Source organism: Patiria miniata, unplaced genomic scaffold (genome assembly GCF_015706575.1).
Source record: "Patiria miniata isolate m_02_andy unplaced genomic scaffold, ASM1570657v1 HiC_scaffold_6, whole genome shotgun sequence".
In the NCBI taxonomy this organism is placed as follows: domain Eukaryota; kingdom Metazoa; phylum Echinodermata; class Asteroidea; order Valvatida; family Asterinidae; genus Patiria; species Patiria miniata.
This window is the reverse complement of record NW_024037073.1, coordinates 18,253,833-18,262,762: the sequence shown is the minus strand read 5'-3', so window position 1 is coordinate 18,262,762 and position 8,930 is coordinate 18,253,833.

The following is an 8,930-nucleotide window of genomic DNA, read 5'->3' as shown; positions in this document are numbered from 1 at the left end:
TCCGTTAAAATGACGTTGCGGGTATGATTTTTCTATACATAACCATTATCTATTTCTTGCTTATGATGGTTACTATAATTGTCCGTGTGTAACCGATGATTAACGTATGATGAGAATTGGACGCCGGGAAAAATGAAATGAACTCGCCGACCTCTCTTGTTTCCAAAGTACATCAGCTTATCCGAGAGAACCTAGGGAGAATTAAGACGTCCAAAGTGAAATTATTCAATCGATTCAATAGGCCTAGACAGTTACTACTGCATTAATTTTTTTCCCGAACTCTTCCGGGCATATTTTTTTTCACTCTAAAACATCTGGTCCCTACTTGCGGCTGATAGACTGCTGATTCTCCAGCAACAACTTTAGTCCAGGCTGAGATGTTGTTATATCTCATCGGTAAATTCTCGAGCTTCTAGCTCGGGGGCCGTGACCTTAAGATCGATCAAGGATTCGGATCCCACAGGGTCGGTCTTATCGTTTTCATAATTTAATTTAGCGTATCAGCAGTACTTTAAGCGCAATCGATAAGCGTTTCGTCTGGGACTATTCTGAAGCCGTATGAGGTACACGTGGCTCTAGCGCCGACTGTACTTGCAAGGCAAGGGCCGATCGCGACATCGCTTTGTAATATAATGTCAGCGGCGGCGGAACGCTTTTCAAACGGGGGGGGGACATCACCAAAAAGGGGCACTTGCTCAGAAAAAAAGGCACCTTCCCTCGGCGTGAAAAAGGACAAAATTGTTAAGCTATTTTCTTTCAAATTGCAAGGAATATGTTACCCGAAACAAAACTTTTTTTAATCTTAATTCCCTTACTCAAAAATTACAGTGTATGCCTATTCCGGAAACAGTCGCGATATAGCCGTATTGTTCTCAAATAAAGTCATTTCTCCGGCACAGCCCCGGCAGTAACCTCTCTGGGTCCGCCCTTGAATTGACTAGTTAGGCCTATGCAGAGGACCATTTTTTTATCGCGAGAGGGGCAATGTTGCTTTTGATAGCCAGTTCAGTGACCATTTTATTCGCGTGAGGAGCACTATTATTTTTGTTTACACTGTTATTTCGGTTGTGTAAAAATCAGACGGTTGTGTACTATATAAACCTATATAGCAACCCATTGTGTACTGTTGTTTACACAACTTGTGTAAAATATTACACAACTTGTTCAATTTTTTTTTACACAACTGGTTGCTATAGGTTCATATAGTACACAACCGAAATAACAGTGAGGCCAGTTTTGCATCTTGAAAGGGGCACAGTTTTAATGTTGCGAGCGGGCACTAGTAGTTGTGCTTTCGAGGGGCAGTTTTCCATCTCGATAAGTTATCGCGAGGAGCACTATTGTTTTTGATGGTCATTTTCTCATCTCGAGAGGGGCACACTTTTATTATTACGAGAGGGGTGTTTGTGCTTTCGAGGGATAGTTTTCCTTCTCAAGAAGGTTCACAATCTTGTTAATGCGCGAGGGGTAAATGTATATATTTTGAGGGGCACTTTTGCATTACAAGAGAGGAGACCATTTTTAAGCGCGATCATAATGCTTTCATGCGTGCGTTTTAGGGGCAGTTTTGTTTACATCTCCAGGGGCCACATTAATGACTGCGAGAGGGGCACTTTTGTTGGCTGGGGAAATCGGGGGAAGGGAGGGGCAAGTGCCCCCTCGCCCCCCCCCCCCCCCCCCCCCCCCCCCCCCCCCCCCCCCCCCCGTTGTTTGAATAAAATGTACAATTTGAACGTTTATTAATAAAAAGAAAAATCTAATTCATTGAAGAGCACGGGCAACGAACTTTAAACGAAATTCTTTACTTGCTAGACCTAGCAATGCGTTCGCCTTTTGCAGCATAATTTGGTCAGTTTATTTTAGGATGTCACCACTGATCGATGTCGGAAGTCAAACATTCACTTTGGACATAAATGTGGAATGAGAAAAAAAATGGCGTTCGTATGATTCCAAGTCCGTTGCGGACAAAGTACACCGTATTGTTGATTATATTGTACGATATTGACGCACATTGTATTGTATTGGGGAATTTTAGTTTAATGAACGGATCATGATTGTGTAGAGAATGGTAGCTTAATTAGCAAGCTTTCTATTGTTATTGCTACGATAGTTGTAAATAATTACATGTTGTGCATTTTATTGTATAAGTTTCGTAATGTAAATATTATGGAGATTAAAATATCTCCAACACATGGAATTAAAGCTCGGTGTGGTGAATAAGCGAAATCTTTCTGTGCAGGTTAATGGTAGCGTATACGTTCGGTGCATGCAAGGGATCGGGAGTGCATTGTTTTTCTTTTTGAAAAGTTAACTTCATTACCTTTTCGTTCGTAAAAAAAATTGTCAGATTGATAAAAGGAATAAAAATGCGGCGGGGGTGGTTGGGGAGTGATCCGCCCAGTTTATGTTAAGCAAGGAATCACAATGAGTTTTCACAATGAGTCCTGGTCATCAGAAGTGGACTCATAATTATAACCACATGTCGAATTATTACCCTACTAAGATTTGGTTGGTCAAAAGTTCAGGACTCTTAGTTAAAATAGAGGGCGCTGTACGTTTGTACCGAATCGAACATTTTAGGGTTGCAGACCAGTAAATAAACTGCCATAGTCCCCAGTGATAAATGCCCCCACTTCAGAAATTCAGGAAAAATACTCACAACTCTCCAAGGTGTTCGTGACACACATCAAATTAAAGCTTATTTCATCATCTCTCATTTTCTTTTCAATTTTAGGGGTTTAACTGATGACTTTTAGGAGAAATTTCCATCGAGCTGCACAGTTTTAATTTCAGTGGTCCAAGCTAGCAGGCTTATTGAGTCTTCTATGATAATCAGATATACTGGGATCCACTATTAAGGTGTTCACTTTTGTCTTTCATGGGAAATTTTGTGCGTTAAATATGTTTATTTGGCTGCTGAACGTGCATGTAAAACAAATTCACAAAACGAGTCCACATCTCATAATAACACTATTGCTGGTGAGGTTCCATTGGTAAGCTGCAAAATAAATAAATAAATAAATAGATAAATAAATACACCTACTCTAACAAAACGGTGCCTAATTTGTTCTATTTTAGCAAATGAATTTTCCGATTTTATTTCTCCCCAGTTCACCCCACCCACTCCCGAATGATATTTTATTTCTCAACCTTTTCCAGATGAGAAATTGCAATGGCTCCTGAAAACAAATATATCTAGTGTCCCTCCCAATAGTCAGTAAAGAACCGCGCCTGCAAATGCACGAAAGGTACATAACCGCTTAATTAATGATTTCTTCATACATTTTTTTTTACATTCCTGTAAACATTAAATACATGTTACTAATCTTTTTTCTGAAATAAAGAGTTTTAAAAAGTCTCTTAAGTGTTGATCACGCTTCAAAACTATTCAGGCATCCCGATTCGATGTGAATGAAGAAGTGAACACTTAGATGAGGTCCGTGAGTGCAGGTAGAAGTAAAATATTCACAAAGAAGGTTCGTCAGTTGCCCCCCCCCCCCCATTTTTGTAGCCAAAACTATGAGAATTTCCGGCTGATTTTTAACCAAAACAGGAACTAAATGGGATCACGATAGCAAATTTGTAGGTTTTATCTATGCAACTGATTGGAGTTTGTTACACATAAAGTACCATTAACTTTAATCAATTTCCTATTTAGTTAAATTAAGCAGAAAAGACAACATTTCTCATACTTCATACAAAGTCATTTTCTTATCTCGAGAGGGGCACACTTTTATTATTGCGAGAGGGGTGTTTGTGCTTTCGAGGGATAGATTACTTTCTCAAGAAGGTTCACAATCTTGTTAATGCGCGAGGGTGAATGTGTATATTTTGAGGGGCACTTTTGCATTACAAGAGAGGAGACAGTTTTTAAGCGCGATCATAATGCTTTCATGCGTGCGTTTGAGGGGCTGTTTTGTTTTCATGTCAGGGGCCACATTAATGACTGCGAGAGGGGCACTTTTGTTGGCCTGGGAAAATCGGGGAGGGGAGGGGCAAGTGTCCCCCTCCCCCGCGGTTCCGCCGCCCCTGCCATACTGTCGAATTATTACCCTGTATAAAGTTCAAGACTCTTGCTACATAGGGGGCGCTGTATGGTTTGTACCGAACATTACTTTGACTGGCAATAATCCAACAATAGATGGCGTTCTACAGCATTCATTCACAAACAATGAATGCACAACTTTTGCGCCATTTGCGCGATATAAGGTATATAATTGTGAATTTGTACCCTTTGAGCCGGGTGAGCCGTGGCCTAGTGGTGCCGAACTCGAGACTTGAAGCGTCTTCGTTTCGCATCTCGCTGCGATAAACCGCAGGATCACGGGGTGCGAGGCCGCTAGGACAAACTCGATACTCACCTTTTGATTTGTTTTTCCACCTCCGTGTACACATCAGAAATTAAGAAATATTTGATGTCTTTTGAAGTTTTCTTTTCTCAGTTTTTATGTCACACAAAGAACAATGTGTTTCTTTAAAATGAAAATGCAATCAACACTGGTCATAAGCGGTCGGTCGAAATCCTCCATCATTTTTTTAAAACTTTCTTCTGGGCAATTCTGCGCAAACGATTTGCTGAATTCGTTCCGACACTTTCATTTGTCTGAGCCTGTAGTACAGACACTTTGCTCGAGAATAATCATCATCGTTTTCCATCTTGCAATCGACTGCACGGAGTTTCCACCCCGTTTGCAGTACACTGTAAACAGTGGTTAAAGAAGAAGGGGGGAAAAGCAGTTATAAAGGCATTTCATCTTGGGAAAGACGAGCATCATGCTATTATTTAAGGGTGTCCATTATGTAAATAATCAACAATTACCTGCACCCTTCATTATTTTTTTTTCCTCCAGAGGGCTGCAGACGTTTAAATAAAGGGGGAAAAGAGTTTTGGTGTTTCGTTGTTTGAATAAAACATACAACTTGAACGTTTATTAATAAAAAGAAAAATCTAATTCATTGAAGAGCACGGGGAACAAACTTTAAACGAAATTCTTTACTTGCTAGACCTAGTAATGCGTCCGCCTTTTTATTTGCAGCATAATTTGGTCAGTTTATTTTAGGATATCACCACTGATCGATGTCGGAGGTCTGTAAGCAGTATAGCAAACATTCACTTTGGACTGTCTATTCATAAATGTGGAATGAGAAAAAAATGGCGTTCGTATGATTCCAAGTCCGTTGCGGACAAAGTACACCGTATTGTTGATTATATTGTACGATATTGACACACACTGTATTGTATTGGAGAATTCTAGTTTAGTGAACGGATCATGACTGTGTAGAGAATGGTACCTTAATTAGCAAGCTTTCTATTGTTATTGCTACGATAGCAATTTATGTGTTAATAGTTGTAAATAATTACACATATTTTGCATTTTATTGTATAAGTTTCGTAATGTAAATATTATTGAGATTAAAATATCTCCAACACATGGAATGAAAGCTCGGTGTGGTGAATAATCGAAATCTTTCTGTGCAGGTTATTGGTAGCGTATACGTTCGGTGCATGCAAGGGATCGGGAGTGCATTGTTTTTCTTTTTAAAAAGTTAACTTCATTACCTTTTCGTTCGTAAAAAAAAATTGTCAGATTGAGGAAAGGGATAAAAAATGTCGCGGGGGTGGTTGGGGAGTGATCCGCCCAGTTTATGTTAAGCAAGGAATCACAATGAGTTTCCACAATGAGTCCTGGTCATCAGTAGTGGACTCATAATTATAACCACATGTCGAATTATTACCCTGCTTAAATTTGGTTGGTCAAAAGTTCAGGACTCTTAGAAAAATAGAGGGCGCTGTACGTTTGTACCGAATCGAACATTTTAGAATATTTGACTGGCAAGAATCCAACGATAGATGGCGTGCTACAGCAACCATCGATCACAAACAATTAATGATTGCACAACTTTTGCGCTATTTGCGCGATATAAGGTATATAATTGTGAATTTGTACCCTTTGAGCCGGGTGAGCCGTGGCCTAGTGGTACCGAACTCGAGACTTGAAGCGTCTTCGTTTCGCATCTCCCTGCTAAACCGCAGGATCACGGGGTGCGATGCCGCTGGGACAAACTCGATACTCACCTTTTGATTTTTTTTTTTTCCACTTCCGTGTACACATAAGAAATTAAGAAATTAAGAAATATTTGATGTCTTTTAAAGTTTTCTTTTCTCGTTAAAATAAAAAATTACACAAAGAACCATGGGTTTATTTATAATGAAACTGAAGAGGCCTACTTTACATTTTTTGGTTTACTAATTTTCAGGGTTTTGTGGGTTTAGTAATTTCAGCGGGTTTTTTTTATTTGTAGACGGCTATCACACGATTATCAAATTGTTTCGTCGTGAGAATATAAGGCATTCAAAAGTGGGGATGCATGCGGCCCTACATTCACCTTTTCTCAAGCGCATGGTGGCGCTGCACAGTTTTAATTTCAGTGGTCCACGCTGGCTGCGTAATTCCTTTTCCTAGGAGGGTTAGGGGCAATGTCATGAATAATTCAGTTTTTCCTTTGAATCATTGCAAGACTTAGGTTCTCGTTCTATTTTCCCCTTAATTTAAAATTAGCTCAGTGATAAATTTGGAGAAGAAAAATAGCTGATGAAAATGAGCAGCGACGACGTGGATTCGAACCAGGGATCTTTGTATCCATAGCTCATCTCGCTATCCACTAGGCTACTGTGTGGTAGCTCGACGACAACTGTTCTTTAAAATGCTTTAATGTATTGTAACTAGTTGAGTAACTAAAAACAATGCTGTTGATGTCATTGTCCGTTCTCATGGATAAACATGAATTATTCATGACATTGCCCCTAACCCTCCTAGGAATAAAAATTACGCAAGCTGGCAGGCTTATCTCAACCTCGTCCCAGGGTGTCGAACAGTACGCGCCCATCACTACCTGCTCCAGGTTGGAAATAAAGTAAGCACTGGGGACGAGGTGGGGCTTATCGAGTCTTCTGTGATAATCAGATATAATGGGATCATCATCCTCTATTAAAGTGTTCACTTTTGTCTTTCATGGGAAATTGTGTGCGTTAAATATGTTTATTTGGCTGCTGAACGTGCATGTAAAACAAATTCACAAAACGAGTCCACATCTCATAATAACACTATTGCTGGTGCGGTTCCATTGGTATGCTGCAAAATAAATAAATAAATAAATAGATAAATAAATACACCTACTCTAACAAAACGGTGCCTATTTTGTTCTATTTTAGCAAATGAATTTTCCCGATTTTACTTTTTCCCAGTTCACCCCACCCACTCCCAAATGATTTTTTTTTCCTTTTCCAGATGAGAAATGGCAACGGCTCCTGAAAACATATATATATATCTAGTGTCCCTCCCAATAGTCAGTAAAGAACCGTGCCTGAAAATGCACGAAAGGTACATAACCGCTTAATTAATGATTTCTTCATATATTTTTTTTACAGTCCTGTAAACATTAAATACATGTATACTAATCTTTTTCTGAAATAAAGAGTTTTAAAAAGTCTCTTACTTGTTGATCACACTTCAAAGCTATTCAGGCATCCCGATTCGATGTGAATGAAGAAGCGAACACTTAGATGAGGTCCGTGAGTGCAGGTAGAAGTAAAATATTCACAAAGACGTTTCGTCAGTTGCCCCCCCCCCCCATTTTTGTAGCCAAAACTATGATAATTTCCGGCTGATTTTTAACCAAAACAGGAACTAAATGGGATCACGATAGCAAATTTGTAGGTTTTATCTATGCAACTGATTGGAGTTTGTTACACATAAAGTACCATTAACTTTAATCAATTTCCTATTTAGTTAAATTAAGCAAAAAAGACAACATTTCTCATACTTAATAGAAAGACCCACATCCTACAAACGTTGACACGGATTAAAATGATTCGCTTCGCTAGAAGTGGATTCATAACCTGTTACCTGTTACCTAGCCCGTAGTCTTCTGACCGTGGGGGCACCCCTTGAAGACTTGTCAACCAGCTTCCTCCATCTCTCTGGAGCTTCAGACTTTCTCAGGGAGTCACTCAGCGTCAGGCCTGTCCACTCTGAGATGTTGTCCTCCCACCTCTTTCTCTGCCTGCTCTTTCTTCCTCCTCGTACAGTGCCTTGCAGGATCGTCTTAGCCAGTCCTGATGATCGTGAAATGTGCCCATACCACTTCAGTTTGCTCTTTTTCACAGTGGTCAGTAGATCTTCGTAGGATCCAATGACTTGCCTGATTCTGGTCCGTACCTCCTCGTTGGTGATGTGATCTTTGTAGGAGATGCCAAGAATCTTTCTGTAGCATCTCATTTCTGTGGCCTGTATTCTCCTCTCTAAGTCGGCTCTTAGAGTCCAAGTCTCACAGGCGTAGAGGAAGACGGATATGACCAACGAGCGCATCATAAAGTCACCATATATTGTGTCACAGTCACACGTCACTGAAATCAGATTCATTAAAACCTCATCAGGATTTTTTTCTCAATATTTTTAAGTTGTTCTCCTTTTGCTATTTTAAGTTCGCCCACAACATACAACTTTCTGTCTAGTAATAAAAAAAATTATTTACATTTGAATAAGTCATTGAGCAAAAAAAAACCAAAAAACGAAAACAAAAAACAACTTCGCCCACGTTTACTAAAATTAATATTTTACAAATTTCGAATTAATTTGAGATTTTGCGACCCAACAAATCCGACGGATATTATGTGCCTCAGAGACGCAGAAACAATCCAAATACAAGCCCTCTGAAGATGTTGCAGACGTAGACGCACATAAAGTATAAACAAGGGTTTTTTTAAGTTTAATTAGAATATTTATATTGACAATTCGAGAAAAATGATCGAACTTTTACTACTGCTTTAATTATTCAGAGAACGCATATGGGAAAACTACTTTATTAAAAAGGAGTGAACAATTAAATGGCACATTAACAAGGCACACTGAATCTGATTCTTGAAATAC